The 20803-nt window shown below is 46.2% G+C and overlaps 1 protein-coding gene across 13 annotated transcripts in view; it reads left to right on the top strand.

Moving 5' to 3' along the window:
• The first annotated feature begins 2534 nt into the window (after positions 1-2534).
• LOC105471812 (acyl-CoA oxidase like) overlaps positions 2535-20803 on the top strand; it is a 382094-nt gene continuing 363825 nt past the window's right edge. For 6 of the 13 annotated variants that reach the window (XM_071077111.1, XM_071077112.1, XM_071077109.1 and 3 more), the window contains exon 1: positions 2538-2817. The gene's annotated coding sequence lies outside the window, so the exon portion shown is untranslated. Of the gene's footprint in view, positions 2818-2848; positions 2992-20803 lie in introns of those variants that run through there. The other 7 variants (XM_071077121.1, XM_071077118.1, XM_071077117.1 and 4 more) reach the window with 6 other exon arrangements.

Below are 20803 nucleotides of genomic sequence, written 5' to 3'. Positions count from 1 at the left end.
CTTCAATTTTGGTCAACACCAATGCTTTGGTCAACAGCATCCACCTTGCCCCTCCCAGTCTCTAAGCCAGTGTACCTATTTTAGTTTTTTATTTCATCAGCAACATTCTTCTAGTATCTTCTATGATTGTCTAGGTAACAAATAACCCTCAAAAAAATCTTAGTGGTTGGCCGGGCGCGGTGGCTCATGCCTGTAATCCCAGCGCTTTGGGAGGTTGAGGTGGGTGGATCACGATCACCTGAGGTCAGGAGTTTGAGAAAGCCTGGCCAACATGGTGAAGCCATGTCTCCACTAAAAATACAAAAAATTAGCTAGGCTTGGTGGCGGGCACCTGTAATCCCAGCTACGCAGGAGGCTGAGACAGGAGAATCACTTGAACCCAGGAGGCAGAGGTTGCAGTGGGCCAAGATCATGCCACTGCACTCCAGCCTGGGCAACAAGAGTGAAACTCCATCCTCAAGAAAATAACAACAACAACAACAACAACAATCTTAGTGGCTTCTAAGAACAGAGGTCTTTTTTTTTTTCTCACTCAAGCAAACATTCCCTTGGAAGTTAACTTAGTAACCTATGTTTTCAGTTTATAGGTCTCTGGATCAAGAGGACCCACATCCTTACTTGATGCAAGGACTACTCTGTGCCCCCAGGGGCCTCAGACTTGATGTTGTGGAGGAGTGGGGCTTTGGCTGCTTCCCTGGAAGGGTGGAGAGTGTATTTTGCCTGTGGAAGGGAGAGCGTGACCAGAGGGGCAGATTGAGTAGTCACTAGCTCAGCTTACAGATGATTTTGAGTGTTGGCCTCCCGCGCATGTTCAGGGTGGTACTTCCCTTCCCCCATAGAGTCAGGAGTGAGCTCCTTTGTCCAGGGGATAAAGCAGAAGTTACGTGTGTCTCTTCCAGCTGAAGTTACGTGTGTCTCTTCCAGCTGGAAGCTTCAAAAGCCAGTGTGGCCACACAATCGTGGCTGTTCTGTCAGCCGGGACCTGGAGTGAGGGGATGTGGAACAGAATCCCCAGGTAGCATGAGTGAGAAACAAACTCTTGTCTTTTTAGGCCCTAAGATTTGAGAGTTGTTGGTGACCGAGGTGTATGTGAAGTCATTTTGGGGTTGTTACCACTACAGTATTTTGGCCGATATAGAAAGAAATACTCCTCTTTTGCTTTGCACAGGGTGGTGCTTGGAGCTGCAGCATCCATCTTACAACTCAGAGAAGATAAGCTAAAAAAAAAAAAAAAAAAGTAAAGATTACATACAGAGAAAGGATGGTGGATGGTGGAGCAGAAAGACGCAAAGGACCTGGGTCCCCGGGGTAGAGCCATCAAATTTGCCCCTGGGGCTTTCCTACCACCAGGCTTCCTGTGATGTGAGAAAACAAAGCCCCTTTTTATCATGGACGATTGGGTATTATTACTTGCAGCTGCACAGGTGTAGCAGACCGAGGAATGGCTCAACAAAGGTACTCATGTTTTAATCCCTAGTACCTGAGAATGTGTTTCTTATACGGCAAAAGGGACACTGCTGGTGTGATTAAAGTGTGGATCTTACGATAGGAAGATTATCCTGGATTATTCCCATGGGTCCATGTAAACAAGTCCTTTTAAAGGGAGGCAAGACGGTCAAACTCAATAGAAGATGGAACCATGAAAGCAGAGCTTGAAGTGATGCATTTTGAAGACAGGAGAAGGAATCAGGAGCCAAGAAATTCAGGCAGCCTCTAGGAGCTAGAAAAGACAAGGAAATACATTTTTCCTTGGAGCTGTGAGAAGGAACCGCTCTGCTAACACCTTGATTTTGACCCTGTAAGTCCTATTTTGGATTTCTGACTTCCAGAAATGTAAGAGAATAAATTGGTGCCATCTTAAGCCACTCATTTTGTGGGAATTTGTTACTGGAAACGAATACAGATGGCATCCACTAACCTCATAACCGTCATCTCCCCAGCAAAGTAGCCTCTGGAAGGGAACAGCTAACATTTCCTTGAATATTTAAAAGGAGACTCAACAAGGTATATGAGAATTAGGGAGCAGAAAGGAAGGAACATTTTCCACTTAGGTTATAACTCATTTCCCTCCAGCCACAACAATAAAAAAAGGAGGGCCCTGGGAAATGAGTATCGTGTTCGGGTTGATCGCCTGGTCATGAAAGGAGCTCCCAGCTACCCTGGACTGCAGTGCTGTAGACCTGAGTCCCCTTTAGATTACAGTGATGTTAGAGTTCACAGTAATGCCCAGTTCAGGGAAGAGGTGAGATACAGCTGAGGAGGGGCCAGAGCTGGAGCCAGGCTATCTTGGGTCATGGGGGTCAGGCAAAGTGGCTGGTCCGGGGATTTGCTGAGAGGGGCAACCGGCTCAGTCCTGAGCAGCCGGCCTCTTTCTAGGGATCTAATACTTGTTTCTTGTGGCCCACAAATCTGGAGGGACAATTGATAACTGGAGGATAGAGCTTCCGGTTCCTCGGAAGGGCAAGGGGAGGCCACCGTAGGAGCGCCCACTTGCGCTGTACCGCGCGCCCAGGAAGCCAGGGAAGGGCGGGGCCAGGGAGGGAGGGGCCAGGAAGGTGAGGAGGGAGGAGACGGGCCCGGTGGGGTGGAGAGAAAGAGGGCGTGCGCCGCGGGCCCCACCTGCAGGGAGCTGGAGGAGGCGCGGAGCAAAGCCGGCCCTGCAGCCACGCGGAAAAGCAGTGAGGTGAGCGCGATGGAGCCGGCGCCAGATCTGGGGCTCGGGGACTCCTCCCTGCACCGCTACCTAGACGGCAACTTCTGGAGCCTCAAGAACGAGCTGCGCAGGCTCCTCGGCGGCTGCCCGCTCTTCCGGCAAAGGTACCGCGCTGCGGCCGTCGACCCTGCCCGCGCCCACGAACCCGCCGAGCTTGTCTCCTCGGTCCCCGGCGCGTCGCTGCGGACACCGCCCCGGCGAGGGCGAGGTGGGGTGTGCGCTGCGCCTGAGAGGCAGGCCCCTTCCTCACCTGCAGATGGTGGGCTCTCCCCCGCCAGGTGTGTGGGCGCAGCCGGCCGGCCGCCGCCGACTTCCTTGGCCCCCTGAGAGGCGTCCCTCGCCTCCTAAGCTCCCTCCTCCACGAAGAGTCGGGTGCGGGGCTGGACCCCGCGGTGGCGGGCGCGGTGTCTGCTGAGACAGTGTGGCTGGAAGATCGGCCTCGCTTGTTTGCTAAATCTGTTTCTTGAGTCCCCACCCCGCGATGTCCCACCCTTGGTGGGGAGAAGGGGACAGAAAAACCGGGCTGGGATGGGATGGGCGCACAGGGATGGAGTGGCCCGGTCCAGGGCGTGTCTGGGCATCGGGGTGGGACAGACTTACAGGGCCGCCTCTGAGTGCAGGTGTGCGGAGTGGGGCAGCTTCAGCGGGGCAGTTTGGTTATAAGAAGAACTCAGGTCCTGGATGTCATCCGATGCCAGGACAGCCCTGAGAAGCAGGCAGAGGGGTGAGTGCAGCTCAAGTCTGGAGAAGGAGAAATGGCTCAGTCACCGGACAGAACTCGGCATTCGTGTCTCCTGTGGACTCTCTTTCTCATACCCATTTCAAGCAGTCTGAAAAGCCCAGTTAGAGCCATGCTTTGGAGTTCTAGCTTAAGAAAGCCCTATTAAAAATGTCAGTATGTGCCCGTAGAGGATTGATTGGTTAGCCATGCCCACTTAGCCCTCGTTTAATTTATTTTGCGGAAACGAGAGGGAAGGAGATGGCTGGAGTGAACGTCACGCTGTCCTTGGAAAATCTGGGGTTCCTGCACTGGTGTTACCTAGTGGGAGTTGGGGGCGTTTGAAAGTTGAAAAGTGAGAAGTGTGGGATGGTGGGTGTGTCCATCGGTGTCTCCCCTACTTCTCTTTTGCCCTGTTTCATACATAGTTCTTTAAGTTATGGTTCTCAAAGTGTGGTACAGGGAGCCCTGGGGGTACCCAAGAGCATTTCAGGGGATTCATGAGTCCAAACTGTTTTTATAGTAATACAAAAAAAGTTATTAGCTTTTTCACTCTCATTCTCTTACTGATGTACGGTGGCAGTTTCCAGAGACCACATGATGTGTAGTATTCCAACAGAAAAAATATAGAAGCAGATATGAGGATACAGCTGCTTTCTATTAAGACAGACGGTAAAGGGATTTGTAAAAATGTAGAACAATTCTACTGTTCTTGCTAATTTTTTTTGTTTTTGTTTTGGAAAATAGTTATTTTCATAAAACACACTAATAGATTTATTAGTTATTTTCAAATGAATTAATAAATATTTGAAAACTTTTCTGTTTTAATTTCTAATAAAGTAAATATCAGTGGATATAACCCACCCAAATAAAAGCTCTTTAGGGACCTCATAATTTTTTTTTTTTTTTTTTTTGATATGGCGTCTTGCTCTTTTTTCCAGGCTGGAGTGCTGTGGTGTGATCTCGGCTGATTGCAACCTCCACCTCCTGGGTTCAAGCGATTCTCCTGTCTCAGCCACCATGTCTGGCTAATTTTTTGTATTTTTAGTAGAGATGGGTTTCACCATGTTGGCCAAGCTGGTCTTGAACTTCTGACCTCAAGCGATCTGCCCACCTTGGCCTCCCAAAGTGCTGGGGACCTCATAATTCTTAAGAGTGCAAAGAGTTCCTAAGATCAATAAGTTTGTGAATGGCTGCTTTAAGTCATACTGAGTTCAGTTGCATCTGATTAGACACACATCCCTTCCTATATTCCTCAGTCTTTTCAGTTTGTTCCTGGGCTATCACCTCTTTGTCTTTCAGTTTAGATAATTGCAGTTTAAAAGATGGAACAAAATTGTAATAACCAAACTACTGATATGAGGCAAGCAGAAGGGACTTCCTTGTGAATTCCATAGGGACAGAGGAGAGGCATGCCTGGATAGGGGAGCCAGTGCAGTAGTTTGTTTCCTGTGTGACTGCTGTCCTGTGATTTGTTTTTTTTGAGATGGAATCTCGCTCTGTTACCCAGGCTGCAGTGCAGTGGCGCATCTCGGCTCACTGCATGCTCCACCTCCTGGGTTGACGCCATTCTCCTGCCTCAGTCTCCCAAGTAGCTGGGACTACAGGCGTTCGCCACCACGCCCGGCTAATTTTTTTGTATTTTTGGTAGAGATGGGGTTTCACTGTGTTAGCCAGGATGGTCTTGATCTCCTGACCTCATGATCCGCCCACCTCGGCCTCCCAAAGTGCTGGGATTACAAGTGTGAGCCACCGCGCCCGGCTGATTTTTTTTCCCCCTTATTGACTTTACATTTGCTCATCCACAGAATGCAGATAGTATCAATGTTGATGTATTATGAAGCTTCAATGAAAAACTGTTGCGTGGGCATGGAGTAAACACTGGTTGTGGTGGGCTACCAAAACACACATGCACACAAAGGGCAAAGCAAAAATCCCATTGCCCTGACAAACACTTTTCCATTCTTTCCAGTTCTTGTTTATTTACTTTAAAGTTAGAGTTGTAGCAATGGCATGAACAACATTTCATATTTTTTCCCAGAATGGTTAAAGATTCTGATATCTGTCTATTTGAAAGTTCATATTGTACTATCAGATTTTACCTTAGCCCGTGTTAGAAGACGGTGATCTTGATTTCTGGATGTTTTGACATTCTGCTAATGTAAAATGTTCTATAGGAGATGAGAAATAAAACTTTCTTTTCTCTGAGGCAATGCCAGATCTCCTGTGGCTTGTCCTCACCTTACCCCAAACAGGTCTTTGCAGTTAAAGTAGGTGTAGGGGAGAGGGTTGTGGCAGCATAGTGGCGAGTGCTGTGTGTACATAGTGAGAAGTTTGTACAGGGCCCGGCAATCCCAGGGCATAAGAGCTTAGGAAACAGTTTTCCTCCAAAAGAGGTTGTGCAACTTCCTACACACACAGTGGGTGGCCACTCTCCTCAGAGGAGGAGTTCATTTCCAGAGTGCTGGCCATTGGCACCCAGGGGCGATGTGTACACAGCCCAGGTTCCTCTTCTAAGGAGCGGCTTTTTCTTTCCCAAGGATGAGCCTGCTGGACTGAGTCCTCAGACTCCGGGAGCGCCCTGGCTGCTGTGGCTGCCCCGTCCTATTGTGCATCTGACCAGGTGTACTGCTTGTTGTGACAGCCGGAACATTCTGGGTGACTGGCGACTCCTCATTGGGGTTTGCAGGGAAGGTTAAAAAGCAACATCTGAAATGAGATAAGCTTTTGAGATTGTTCTGAGTTTGTTTATTGGCGAAGGGAAGCTGTCTCAGGAGAGGCTGGCTGGCAGAGGCAGGTACAGCACACACCCCTCACCCAGAGAACTGAGAAAGCCCCTCCACAGGATTCTGTTCTCCCAGGGCCTTCTTACACCCTTCTTCTCCCACTTGTAGCTCCTGGCTGCTTCCTTCTCCCTTTCTTTCTCTTTATCCCCTTCTCTTTCCTTCCCTAGAGCAAGGCACATTTCTCTTCCTAACTTTTTCATACGTTTAGTTTTTCCCCTGAGTATTTCACAAACACGTTCTCACTAGGAAGAGTCAAATAATTCGGAAAACTTGAAAGTTTCCCAAAATGTTTCCTCCTGCAGCCATTTTTTTAAAAATTGTGGCAAAATATACACTATATAAAACTGACCATTTAACCGCTTCTGAATGTACAGCTCAGTGGCATTAAGTGCATTCACATTGTTGTGCAACCATCACCACTGTCCAGCTCCAACACATTTCATCTTCCCAAACAGAAACTCTGTACGTGTTAGACACTAACTTCCCACTCCCCTCTTCTCCCAGCCCCTGGCAGCCCTTATTCTACATTCTGTCTCGCAGCATCTGACTATTCCAGGTACGATATAAGTGGATTCACGTAGAATTTGTTCTGTGACTGGCTTATTTACTCAGTATAATGTCCTCGAGGTTCATCCATGTTATAGCATGTGTCAAAATTCCCTCCTTTTTGAAGGCTGAATAATATTCCATTGTATGTATATACTACATTTTGATTACTCTTTTTTTTTTTTTTTTTTGAGATGGAGTCCTGCTCTGTCCGGCAGGCTGGAGTGCAGTGGCACAATCTCGGCTCACTGCAAGCTCTACCTCCCGGGTTCACGCCATTCCCCTCTTCAGCCTCCCGAGTAGCTGGGACTACAGGCACCCGCCACCATGCCTGGCTAATTTTTTGTAATTTTTATTTAGTAGAGATGGGGTTTCACCATGTTAGCCAGGATGATCTTGATCTCCTGACCTCGTGATCCACACATCTCAGCCTCCCAAAGTGCTGGGATTACAGGCGTGAGCCACTGTGCCCAGCCTACATTTTGATTATTCTTGTATCTGTTGATAGACATTTGGCCCCCCAGCCACTTACTACTTTACTGTGGTTGTTTTAGTGTGTTTTTCTGTGTTAGTGTGGTTTTTCCACATTTTTCTATTTTTCTTGGAGTGCATACACATATATGCACATCATTTTGTTATATAAATAGGATCTCACTGTATGTTTTGTTCTACAGCTTTCTCTTTTAAAGTTTAATTCTTATTTTCATTGATGAAATGTATGAAAATATTTAATGAACTTATACTGTGAGGTTTATGATGAAAAACAGCCATGCCCTGCCTCAACCCTCTTCATCCCTCATTTCTTTTCCCTGTGGGCCACCTCTCTCAATTCTCTTACGTCATGCTCATGTAATTTACTCCATATTCCTAAGTAACATGTCTAAAGAGCCACCTCTTGGTTATCTACTGGCTTACTCTTCTAGAAAATGAATATTTCTCACTACAGCACCATTTTCCTTTTCCTATTCTCTGAAACTCAGTGTATCACCATTTTTACTTAAATCAGTATCCAATGTTCACATTGTTATGGCTATAAAAATACTATTTCCATCCACGCCCCATAGTGTACCATATTTTATTTCCTTCTGTCACAGCCTTTTTATTTCTTCAGAGATAATCGTCTCCTTTGTCCATTTCCTTAGTTTTCTATAAGCCCATCACTCACTGACGTCCACACTAGATGGATGTGAAACAGAAAAGATAAAACAGATTTATCACAGGACAGAGAAGTTCCACTTGTCCCACTGTGGTCAAACCTGTCAGGTAATTGGTAGTTCCACCCCTCCTGCCCCACATGGACACATTCATTCTGGAGGCCTCCTTCCACGGCTTCAGTCCGGATGGGCTCTCCCTGCGTCTTCACCACCCCCTTGGGAATTTTCCTTGCATTTCCTCTGTGGTCAAGTCACAGTTTTCCCAGGCTTTCTCTTTCTTGGTTACCCTTTGTAGAAGCTTAGAGAGGACACCCCTCCTGCCCCACATGGACACATTGATTCTGGAGGCCTCCTTCCGCGGCTTCAGTCCGGATGGGCTCTCCCTGCGTCTTCACCACCCGCTTGGGAATTTTCCTTGCATTTCTTCTCTGGTCAAGTCACTGTTTTCCCAGGCTTTCTCTTTCTTGGTTATCCTTTGTAGAAGCTTAGAGAGGACCAAGATTCATTAAGGCTACTCCTGTTGAGAGGTGTGGTGTGTGCCACCTCCCCTTGATCTTGGGTAATTTTATGACCGCTTTGGTCAACAGAAGATAGCTGAGATGACAGTGTGCCAGTTTCCAGACTCAGGCCTGAAGAGACTGGGAGCTTCCATTTCCCATCTCTTGAGGCCCTGAGCTTCCATTTAAAAAGTCATACTTGCCTGTGGCTGCCATTGCTGTGAGGAAGTCCAAGCTGATGCCTGTTGAGAAGCTGCATAGAGAGAGGTAAAGAGATGCTAACATTCCCAACTGCTTCAGCGCACAGCTGTTTCTGAGATGGGACCTGAGACACTGGAGAGCAGAGACAAGCCATCCCTGTTTGTTTCCTGTCCAAATTTCATGGAATAATAACACACTGTTGTTTTAACTTGCTGAGTTTTGGGTGCGTTCTTACGTAGACATAGATAACCAAAACAGTCTCTCATCTGATAGCTTTCTAAGAGAGGGTGCCTGGGAATTAACTTTTCGAGATTTTTAAATATTTTCATGTCTGAAAATGTTTACCGTTCAATTGACTGAAAGTTTTTGTGGGTGTAGAGTTCTAGGCTGGAAATAAATTTTTCCTTACATTTTTAAAGTTGCATGCCATTACTTTCTAGTATCCAACATTGCAATGAACAGATCTGACCCTTTCTGCACCTAAATCTGTTATATATAACTTGTTTTTGTCCCTCCCTTCTGGAAGCTTCTTTTTGGCATTGTTGTATTATAGAATTTCATGATGGGGTGACTTGACATGGGTTCTTTTAGTTCATTGGGCATGCAGTGGACCCTTTTAATATGGAAACTCGTGTTCAGTTATCTGCACTGTTCTGTCATCTGGAACTCCTTTTGCTCAGATGTTGTACCTCCTTGCCTTGTCTTCTAATATTTTTTCCTTCCTTTTTTATTTTCCATCTCTTTATCTTTTTGTTCTGTGTCCTGGTGAGATTTTCTCAACTTTATCTTCCAACTCTTCTTGAGTGATTTTTTAAAATATCTGCTGTCATATTTTTAATTTTCAAAAGTTCTCTGTTCCTTTTCAACAGCATCTGTTCTTGTTTTGTAGTTACAAAAATCTCTTATTTTTGAGAATAGTTGGTGGTAATTTTTGAAGTGTTCCCTTCTATTCTCTGCTTTGTCTCTGTTTTCTTTGAGTAATTTTTCTCTCTTTGAGTAATTTTACTCAATCTCTCTTTGAGTAATTTTTCTGTTTTCTTTGAGTAATTTGTCTCTGTTTTCATTTGTAATTTTTTACCTTTTTTATGTTTGAGGCTTTCATTAAACATCAAGTCAGCCATGGATGTTTCTTCACAATATGAGAAATGTGAATAGAACGCTGGTTGCAAACGGCGGGGTTTGTTGGGCCCGGGCTTTCTTGATCACAGAGTAACTTCATTTGGCAGGTCAGTATTGCTGTTTTGTTTAGGACAGGGTTGATTCCTCCAGTGATGAGTCTTTTAGTCTCCGGAGAGGTGGATGGGTAGAGAATGAAGGGCAGATCCTAATCCTGCTTCCTGGGACCTTGGAGCCCCCAGGCTGTCCATACACAACATGAGGCTAGTTAGAAAACCATCCTCCTTTCTGAAGACTTGCATTTGTATACCTGACTTTGTTAGAACGAATCACTTGATGCCATCCTCTGGGAAATGGTCTAGGGTGTCCACAGCATGGAGGCCACCCCACATGATTGGCTGCACCTTGTGCATTGGTAAGTGGTGGCTCTCGCTGAGGGGTCTCCTACTGGCTCCAGTGTTCCCCATGTGAGTCCCACGGTTATCCTCCAGTGCCATCCTCTCCTAACAGTAAACCCTCAGGCTTTGATGGACTTGGAGAGGGGACTTGAAGATGCAGCTGCTTTCAGAGGTACATGGAGCCTCCACTTCCCAAACGTTTATACAACCCAGTGGCACCAGCTAGTTGGCTCCCTCAGCCCTGTAGACTTACCATCCTCTATTCTAAGTGAGTTACCACTTGCCTGTTCACTGTCTAACTGACAGTGTGTTGCTGCTATCCCTTGTGGAATGTCAGTTTCTCTTGAGTTCTTGGTTGGTCCACCTGGTTTTATGCCATAAATCATTTTATTATTGAATATCTCTGTTTAAATATGTTCTGATATCCAGAATTTGTAGACCTGTATTTATGTGTTAGTGTAGATAGGATTGTCTCATTCTTTTAAAAGCTGCATCAGTTACAATTGTACCAAATTTAATTATGCCATGCCCCATCAAAGGACACTCAGGTTGTGTTCAGTTTGTGTTATCTTAAACAGTGCTGCAGGGAACACCCTCGTATTCATAAGAAGAGATTTCTCTGGATTAGGTTCTAGAGGTGACACCGATGGGACAGAGGTATCTGCATGGAAAACACTGACCAATATTGCCAGATTATCTTCCAAAGGCTCCAGTTTTATTGCTCCCAAGACTATATGAGGCAATTTCAAATCCAGTTTAATTGTGGGTGTGTAGGGCCTAATCTAAATACCAGTGTTCATCTGTTCATCATTCGAGATACTGTATCAGGTCCTGGAGATGGGCTGGTGAGTGGTGAGGTGGGCCCTGGCTTCTAGGAGCTTCTGTAGCACATGAACTGTGACTGACCTATGACACTGGCAGCCTGCAGCCCCACAGTCACCTTTGGCATTCTCGTCTCTCCATTAACGTACATAAATATCCCAGACATCCTATTTTCTACCATTCCCAGAATTTCAAGTCTCCAAAGGAGCACAAAAATATTTTGGCAAATCGTAGGTTTTTAATGTTTAAAATATGTCTTTTGTATTTGTAAACTTGAATGTTAAGTTTTATGAACATTTATTGGATGTAGAGTCCAGACCTCCAGATAGGCAGTGGAGAGGGCTAAGGATGCTCCATGATACAGCCTGGGACAGGACCTCTGTCAGCCATCATTTAGGGACCTGATAGTGGGGAATCCACTGGCCCTGTCCTGTGGAAGCTACAGTCTAATGTGGCCAGGTCTGGTGGGACACTGGGATGTCAGCATGTTTGAATGTTGGAACGGGGGGATTTTTCACAGTGAGAACACCGTTAGGTTGTGGCTGACGTGGGCAGTTGTCCTTGGTCCTGTATAGGGGCCATAGAAATATAAGCTGTTCGTGTTGGAGGGAACCTTGCCTTTTTTTGAAGGAGGAAACAAAGGCTCAAGGAAGAGAAGTGACTTACTCAGGTGTCATTCTCTTCTCCATTAAAATATGTAAATATCCCAGACATTCCTGGGATGTGGAGTGGCTTGGAGTGGCAAAGCCAAGAGCAGGACCTCTGGGCTTCTGATTCCTAAAGCAGTGATTTCCAGTGTGTTTTTCTGGAGTATTATGGTGTTAGCTTAATAGGGCTGCCATAATAATGTACCCAGGCTAGGTGACTTCAATAACAGAAGTGTATTGTCTCAGAGTTCTAGAGGCTGGGAATCCAAGATCAAGGTGTCGGTGGGTGTCAGCAGGGTTGGTTGCTTCTGAGGACTGCAAGGGAGAATCTGCTCCAGGCCTCTCTCCTCGGCTTGTTGGCGGCTGTCTTTTTTCCTGTCTTCACATGGTCTTCCCTCTGTACTTGTCTGTCTTCAAATTCTCCCTTTTTATAAGGACACCAGTCAACATCTGAATTTTTAGGGGAGTAGGAGACATGATTCAGCTTGTAACACGCAGTGAGTGTGACAGAGTAAGAACAAGAAGTTACACATACACCCGCGTGTTTGTGTGTGTATAAAACAGAGTTTTATACATTTAAATAGAAACTCCCTACCTCTGACCTCAACTGGAAAGTCATTTCTTGAGAAATGCTGGATCCCCAAGCCCAGCACAGTGGTCGTCATTGAGTAGCATCTCAGAGAGCCTGTGCTGAGTAGATGGGCAGCAATGAAGAGGTAGGAAGTCAAAACCCTCAGGGCTGGGAGGGCTTCTAAGGAATTTAGTTTAACCAATCTCTTATCTGTGGTTTCCTTCCGTGCTATTGCACGCAAGCCCTCAGAGAAAATACAAACTGAAGAACGGTGAGGGAGTGGGGGCAGGGGGTTGGCTGATGGTTTTGCAAGTGTGTGCCACCAGCGGCGAGAGAGGAGAGAGGCAGAGAGGTGATTGCACGTTTTCTTGCGAGTCTCACAAACCTGCAAGGGATAGACTTTTTCCAGTCCTTGGCAGACTCTGTGCCCCCTGACTGTGTTAAAATAGGGAGACATTTAGCACGGCTTTCAGTCCTGGATGGAAACAGCACGGTGAGAAAGAGGGTCCCAGCTGGGGAGAGGGTCCCAGGGATGGGGACAGCTGTTGCTGTCTTGCCTTACACGCATCCACCAGCTAAAATCATGACAGTATGTGGATTTAAACACAAGTCATAGGAGAACAAAGCATGTTTTTGATATGGGTGATTTTGTAAAGGTTTTTTAAGTATTTGGAGACCATCTCCTCCCAGGTCCAGCATCAAGACAGTTATTATAGTGCTGCTTTGTACTCTGTCATGTGACTTTATTAAGGGGCATTGTCAACCTCTTAGATCACTTTCCTCAACCTTAAATGAATAACTGTACACTAGAAAAAATATTGTTGACTATGTGTAAAGAAAGTTTTCCTTCTTGTTCTGCTTTTCTTGGCAAGAAATTTTGGGGTGATATATTGTTATATTAATAACTTGCTTTCCTGGATGGGAGGAAAGTTTTGGTGTCCCTGACACCTTGGATCCTGATGCCATTGGGTAGCAGAGCTCCTGGGGCCCTTCCTTACCACACTTGTCTGAGTGCTGCAACCACTTCTACAACATGGGCGGTAAAAAGTGAAGGACAGAAGGTGGGTGAATTTGGGGAATTCTCTAGTTTTCTTTTCTGTCACACCAAGACTTGGGGCTTTCCTGAACTCTCAATAATAATAGCATCATAAAATTTTTTGAGTGCATACAAAGATAACTCAAAATGGATTAAAGACTTAAGACCTGAAACTGTAGATCTACTAGAAGAAAACACAGGAAAAAAGCTTCTTGACATTGTTTTGGGTAAAGATTTTTTGGAGATGATCCCAAAAACATAGGCAATCAAAATAGATAAATGGGATTGCCTCAAACTAGAAGAGGTGAAATTCACATAACATACAACTAACCATTTTAAAGTGTACAATTCAGTGGCATTTAGTGTGTTCTTAATGTTGTGGAACCATTGCTTCTATCTCATTCCAAAACTTTTTCATCACCCCAGAAAAACAGGCTGTACCTATTAAAGAATCACTCCCTTTCACCCTTCACTTATTTCCCTGGCAACCACCATCTACTTTCTGTCTCCATGGAGTTGCCTATTCTGGACATTTCATATAAAAGGTTGCAGTAGGTGACCATTTGTATCTGGTGGCTTAGCATGCTTTGGAGTTTCATTCTCACTGTGTACTTCTACACCTATCAACTATGTAATATCAGTACTTCAGTTATTTTTGTGTTTGAATAGTGCTGTGTTGTATGCATATATCAGGCAGATAATTTCCTATATTTAAAAACACAGGTAAAGTCTCATACAGTTTGTTTTGTCCCAGGCCACGTGGGAAGGTGGCAAGTGGGGCTGAGCCTTTTGGCTCCCCAGTCCCTACATTTTTTCTAGAATATGTTTCCTTTTCTTAAACAGTCATAGTGACTGTTCTGATTTATTTTCCATAAATTTACTAATTTTTCCAGTAACTAACATTATGAAAGAAGAGTGCAAGGCTTTGGGAAAAACAAACCCAAGTTCAGAGGCTCAGGGAGAAAGGCTGGGTGGAGCTCAGTGGGTGCTGCCAGGCCTCTGGTGGGACACGGGATCCTTGGTTGACCAGGACTGAGGCTGGCGGAAGGACCGATGCACCACCCAGAGCACTTGCACCCTTCCTTTGAGATCATCCATAATTTCTGTGTCTCTGCCCAAGGCTTTCAGAATTTTTCCTAGCCCTTAGAACTCCCCTCACCTGCCTTCCCTTGTGGTGCCTTCCGGAGCAGCCACGTCACCACAGGGATGATTTGTATCCTTGTGAATGTGCCTACACAGTTCTCCTCTTCTGCTCCTCCCAGTGAAATCCCATCGGCTGACTGGGGGCAGCAGACAGCACCTTCTGTTCTATCCTATGATTTCCTCTTGAGGTAAAATGCTCAGTCCTTTTAGGGGACTCTCCTTCTGCTGGGTACAGTTGGGGTGCTGCCTCTGGGGCCCCCCAGGCACCGACCCTGCACCCTGTAGCATATGTCCCACACCTAGGCCCTGCCTCCTAGTCGTGCCCTGCCTGCAGCCAAAGAACTCTGGCATCAGTGGAGAAAGAGAGAGAAAGAGAAAGAGAGAGAGAAGAGAGAGAAAATGAGGGAAAGAATGCAAGACAGCACTATTAAGTGAAATGAACTAAAACCTTTGCTTGTAAAATGCCAAGAGACCCAGTGGTCCCACTTTACCCTCATGGGGCTCTGGGCCCATGGAACATAGTTGATGGCATGATTTTTTATGTTTTATAATTTACTTGACTATTAAAAGTGTTAATGATAAAGTTTAGAAAGGGAATTATTTTGACAAAAAAAAGTAGAGAGGACAGAGATAAGAGGCAGGATCTGCAGGGTTTGATATTATAAATTATGTCTATTAATCTAATTTGAGACATTCCCTTCTCAAAGGAATTTGAGGTGAAGAAAATGGTGAGGTGGTGATAATTTCTTTTGCTTCCTCATTAAGCACAGTATCAGCGAGGTAAGCACTTGTCCTTACTTCATGCCCCCTCTCTACATTACCTACAACCTTCTCCCACAGTCAACCAGTCACTTCGCACCCCTCCCACACTTTGCAATAGGAACTATCTCGTAAACCCTGGAGGAAGCCATTCAGGCATAGCCACCCTCTTACCACAGGAGTTGGTTCAGAAACAGTCATGTGACCTGACTGTAGTCAATGAAATATGAGGGGAGGAGTTTTTTTGATGTGCTGGGAAAAGACACTTCCTTGCTGACTTGAGAGATCTGTCAGAGGGGCATACCCTCTCATCTTGGAGAGGGTGGAGTTCGAGTATGAAGCTAGCCCTGGTGCAGTCATTTTGTCACTTTGAGGGAGACCACTCCTAGGATGAAGTGGCCCATGGAGGCAGAGTAGACAGACACTAAGTTCTGAGGACATACTTGAGCCTCAGAATCAAACCTGCTCTGAAGCCTGCTCCAAGTTTGCCTTGCCAGTTCCCTGAGGTAGCGACTGCCCTGTACCATTCAGGTCAATGCGTGTTGATTTTCTGTTGCTTGCAACCCTAAGCACCATTATTAGCATAAGTAGTTGCTCCTGTTTCAGTTGTAGAGTCAGAAATGCAGCTCACATTGGCCTCAGGTGCAGAGGCTGGAATCCAGGTGCTTGGGTGGCACTTTCAGGAATCCCCCGCCTTGCTCTCTTCCTGTCCAGACAGGCCCTGTCTACCTCATGGCCTTCAGAACTATGGTGCACATACAACAGCTCAGCAGTCAGGCAGGAAGAGAGGGACCCTTTTTGGTTTTCAGCCTAACTGACCCAGCTGGCCATGACTCTTCCTTGCAGTGGTCACTGGGGCCAAGAGCGAGGATTGGCCCTGTGTAGTCAGTGTCTGCCCACTCCAGAAGGGGTGGGGTCACCCCAACTGGCATCATGCGGCTTCGGGAGAGGGAGTGGGTGTCTGCAAGGGAAAATGGGTGATGTAGGTCGGAGAAGGGACAGCAGATGCTTTTCCTTAGTCTCTGGACCATTCTAGTGATCGAAGTAATGTCACAGAAGAGAGCCTGGGAAGCCACAGGCCAGGCATTTCTGCCTTAAATGGGAAGTTAGGGGGGTTCTACCGCCTTCCTTTTCTGTGACTTTGATTTGAAGATCAGCAATATTTTTGTTTTTCTGGGTAGAGACTTGCTGACTGATTCCAAATGAAAATATTTCCAACGCAAAGAACCAATGTCTGACTAAAGAGATTGTGGCTCATCAATACCCATTCCTTACTGCTTCTGGAAGTGGCTGCAATTCTGAGGAATCCTGGGCCAGTTTTCTAGCTAAAGCCATTCTTACTGTGTCTTGAGACTGCAGAACTTTGATCTGCACCATAGGGAAAGCAGCCACTTCTGCCCCTTTCTTTTCCTGCAAGGGACTGGAGAGTCTCCTGTTACCTCCTATTAGTGTGTATCATTTTTATTTTTCTGTACCCTGTTGCACTGAGTGTTGATAGTATCTCCTCTCTTTAAGTCTCTTCACTGTATCCTCTACCTTACAACGTCGAGGCTGGCGACATTTATACTTTGTTCTCACTCTATAAATAAAGCTTTGCCAGTGGGTTGATGCCAGGAGTTGAGAATGATTCTTACCAAGATTACAACTGTAGACAGATGTTGACTGCAGAGTTGAGCAGGGGACTCCGATTACCGTCTTTCTCTTCATAACAATGCCTTTATGTAACATATACAACCTCTGTTTTTTTCCCAACACTGTCTATGGGCTTATTGTGAATGCTGCAGACATCACCGCGACCTGCAGATCCCTGGCTGTTCTCTACCTCTCCTCATAGCCATGGGAGAATACTTGACTCAACCTTTCCTTGGTTCCTCAGTGGTCTCAGACCCTGAGATCCAACTACAATTCAGATTGTAGTTGGCCCTTGAGGGAATCACCATGTCTGCCTTCCTACTTCCCATTCACTTGTAAACGGACAAGTAAGTGCATGAGTGGCTCCCGATTCCAGCATGGGACCCGGCTCCTGGGCATGTTGCCTGCCTCCAAAAGGGTGCTTCCTCCACAAGGGTGCTTCCTCCACATGTATGTCGAATGGATTTGTTGTTGAAGATGATGAGTTTGCACTGTACACTCCTGCAGAATTTGTGCACGTCACACTCCACCATGAAGGAAATAATGTATACAGTGGTCCATTTCCAAGACAAAGTGCCTTAAATTGACTTAGGTCAGCAAACTACAGAAGTAACAGGATATACTAGGCCCCTGCTTAAATAGCAGATGCCTGCTTGTCAGCCTCCCCCTTTCCCCCTCTTCTCCCTCTGCCTCTTAGTTGCCTTCACCCGAACCAAAAAAGTTTAGTCTAAGATGAAAGCTTAGTAGTCTCCAAAATAGCTCACTTTGTCTGTTCTTATCAGTCTGCCCAGCTACTTAGGTCATAAGTCAAATATACTTGAAGAGCCCTGAGCTAACTAGGATTGCAATGCACTGTGGGCTGCAATAAAATGCAGCAAAGACAACCCTAAAAAAACATCTGAAGCCCCTACCCAACAATCAGTAGGTGACGTCCAGGAAGATTGTGACCCCATAGTACTCAACCTATAAGGAACTGGGAGAGGGACCTGCACACTGGGGGATAAATTGCTTGTTGAAACTGTGCTGGGGGTGCCTGCCTATCAGACACCTGATCTTGCAAGACTGTCATTAAAAGTCTCACTTTGGCTGTTCTCCGGGTCTCTCAGTCCGTTTTTGGGTTTGGACGGGTGAGTTTGTTTCTCACAACTAGACACATCCTTTGGGTGACCAACTGCATCACATTTAAACAACAGCCAGAAACAGCAGACTCAGCCATCCTGTGGGCAGAGCACAGCCCCAGGAGGGAGTCAGGACTGGTTGTATCTATTGGCCTCGGGACTGGGTGCCCCTCTGGTATGTTTAACAGCTGGGACTGCACACCCACTTTTGTTTCCTCAGCTAGCCTCTCGTGTGCCACTCCAGCCTCAGGGTCTCCTAAATTCACCCTATAAAAATAACCATCCTTGTTTCAAGCAACAAATCTCATTTCTAAGCTGATCACTTTCCTGGAGGTTGGGACCCTGGATGACTTGAGCCAATCAGACCTGCCCTGGGGCTGGGCAGTGGAGTGACCTCAGAATCTTCACACGGGAGGAAGAGCCACCAGCAGTGTCTGCCAAAACCGACATATCTTTACCTAGTGAAGGAATGTTTTCATGTTTTTTTATGGCTTGTATTGTTGTCTTAGGAGGTTGTATCTGTTTGCATCTCTGCTCATGTGGCCCTGTTTCTCCCTTCACTTCCTGTCTGCTCCCTTCCAGCCCTTTCTACCTTACCACCTCCTCCCCATTCTCCCCTCTTGGGGGCCTCCTTTCTCTGCCCACAGATGCCTCACTTCTTGGCATGTGCAGAGGGATATGGTTCTCACTCTGCCTTCTTTGCCACCCCTGCAGCTCATCCTGACAGTGAGTACAGGTAGTTGCTGGACTAAAGGCTTTCTTCTGCAGAAAACAACCCTGCCATCCATCCCCTGGGAGGCGGCAAAGCCCTGGCCACGTGGGACTTAGTGATAATGTGAACAATTTCTCTCCGTGCCTTGCTGGGACACTCCTGCTCCTCTGTCTTCTGTGCTAGAGTCTGAGCTCTCTGAGGAGAGGATTGGGCCAAGGTATCTTGGATTCTTCCTACTTAGTGTGGTGCAGGTGCCTAATGAAAGTTGAAGTAAAGAGGCAAGGAAACAAGGAAAGATGGGAGAAAGGAAGCCTGGAGAGGCGGCGTCCGTTTTCCTCACTGCACTCCATGAAGTGCACAGGATGCAGAGGCATGGATTGGAAGTGCCTATCAGACTTTGTCTCTGGTGCAGGGCATCTTTGCTTCCTCTTCCTCCCTTTTTCTATCTCCTGAGTCTTTCTTCCCTGCTACCTTTGTAGACTTTGCCAGTTAGCAACTGTACGTTTCCCCGGCTGAGTGACTTCACAACTGAAATTAAACCACAGTACTTAGAAAGCCCTGTCTTCGCATTTTCTCAATCTCCCTTGCTGGTTCAGATCTTGCAGTCTTTGCCAGTTACCACAAGATGATTCAACAGTTTCTGTTTCCGTTCACCGTCAATTCATCAGGCTGTGCAGGTGGCTCCTGGGGGTGGGGTGAAGGCTTCAGTGGTAGGAGGTTGAGCTACGGGTGCAGCTGTGGTGTTTACTAGAAGGCAGATGGTTTCCTTGCTCTCTGCCTTTGGGGATTTGTTCTTCATGCCCACCTGTCATTTGTGTGAGTGCTTGGCCGTGGTTTCACCTCGTTGGTGTTGGACATAAGGCATTTTTGACTCTTGCCGTTTTCAACAAGAAGAGAATGATGTAGGGAATTATCATGGGCTGAATTGGAGGTGTTTCTGGAAGCAAACTTGCAAAAGGGACCAGGAAAAAGGGGCAGGTTATTAAAGCGGGAGCATGCTGTGAAAGCAGCTTGAATTTGAAGTTCATGTTGATGCTTCGTTCCACAATGTCTGTGCTACCTGGAATCATTCCATGCGTGGTCAAAGGGTAGACACCAAGGGTGTCCCTGGTCATGATGGCATTCAAATTTGGTATCTGAAGATGTGTTTTCCACTAGATCAAAACTGATTTTTGACTTAGATTTTGAGAAAACCATGCACAAAGACTGTTTTTAAAAATGTTTCAGTTTTTTGTTTTCATTTTTAATGCACAAAGGTCATTTTGTTGTTTGTGTTGCCTTGGTTTTTCCTTCTTTTTAAAATAAACTTTTTTATTTTGCAATAATTTTCAATGTGTAGAAAAGTTACAAAGCATAGTACAGAGATTTGCCGTATACCTTCCCCTGTTATTCATATCTTACACAACCATAGCACATTTGTCAAAACGAAGACAGCAGCACTGACAGGCCGGGCGGGGTGGCTCACGCCTGTAATCTCAGCACTTTGGGAGGCTGAGGCCGGCGGATCACCTGAGGTCAGGAGTTCAAGAGCACCTTGGCCAACATGCCAAAACCCTGTCTCTACTAAAAATACAAAAAAATTATCCGAGCGTCATGGCAGGCACCTGTCATCCCAGCTAATCAGGAGGCTGAGGCGAGAGAATCGTTTGAACCAGGGAGGTAGAGGTTGCAGTGAGCCGAGATCGCACCACTGTACTCCAGCCTGGGTGACAGAGGGAGACTCCATCTCAAAAAAACAAAGCAGCATCTATTAAACTCTAGACTTTGTTTGTGTTTCTTTAGTTTTCCCACAGGTGGTCGATTTTTGCTCCAGGGTCCCGTCCAGGATGCCACACTGTGTTTTGCTGTCACATTTCAGTGTCCCCTGGTCTGTGACAGTTCCTCCGCCTTTCATGCTTTCCATGACCCGGCTCTTTTGAAGAGTACTGGCCAGGTGTTTGTTGAGTGTCTCTCAATTTGGGTTTGTCTGTGTTTTCCTTATGACTAGATTGGGATAACGGGTGTTGGGAAGAATATCCCGAGGAAGTGCCTTTCTGGTCACATCGTGTTAGTGCGTACGTTCCATCAACATGGCTTATCCCTGGTGATGTTTGTAGTGCTTGTCAGGTTTCTCCACTGTACGATTACTTTTTCCCTCTTTGGAAGCCAGTCATTCAATCCGTCCAACACTCAAGGTGGGCGAGTGGGTAGGCGGGGCTAGTTAAGCTCCATGTTCTGGAGGAGAGAGTAGCTAC

Source organism: Macaca nemestrina, chromosome 13 (genome assembly GCF_043159975.1).
Source record: "Macaca nemestrina isolate mMacNem1 chromosome 13, mMacNem.hap1, whole genome shotgun sequence".
Lineage (NCBI taxonomy): Eukaryota > Metazoa > Chordata > Mammalia > Primates > Cercopithecidae > Macaca > Macaca nemestrina.
This window is presented reverse-complemented; position numbering and strand designations above follow the sequence as displayed.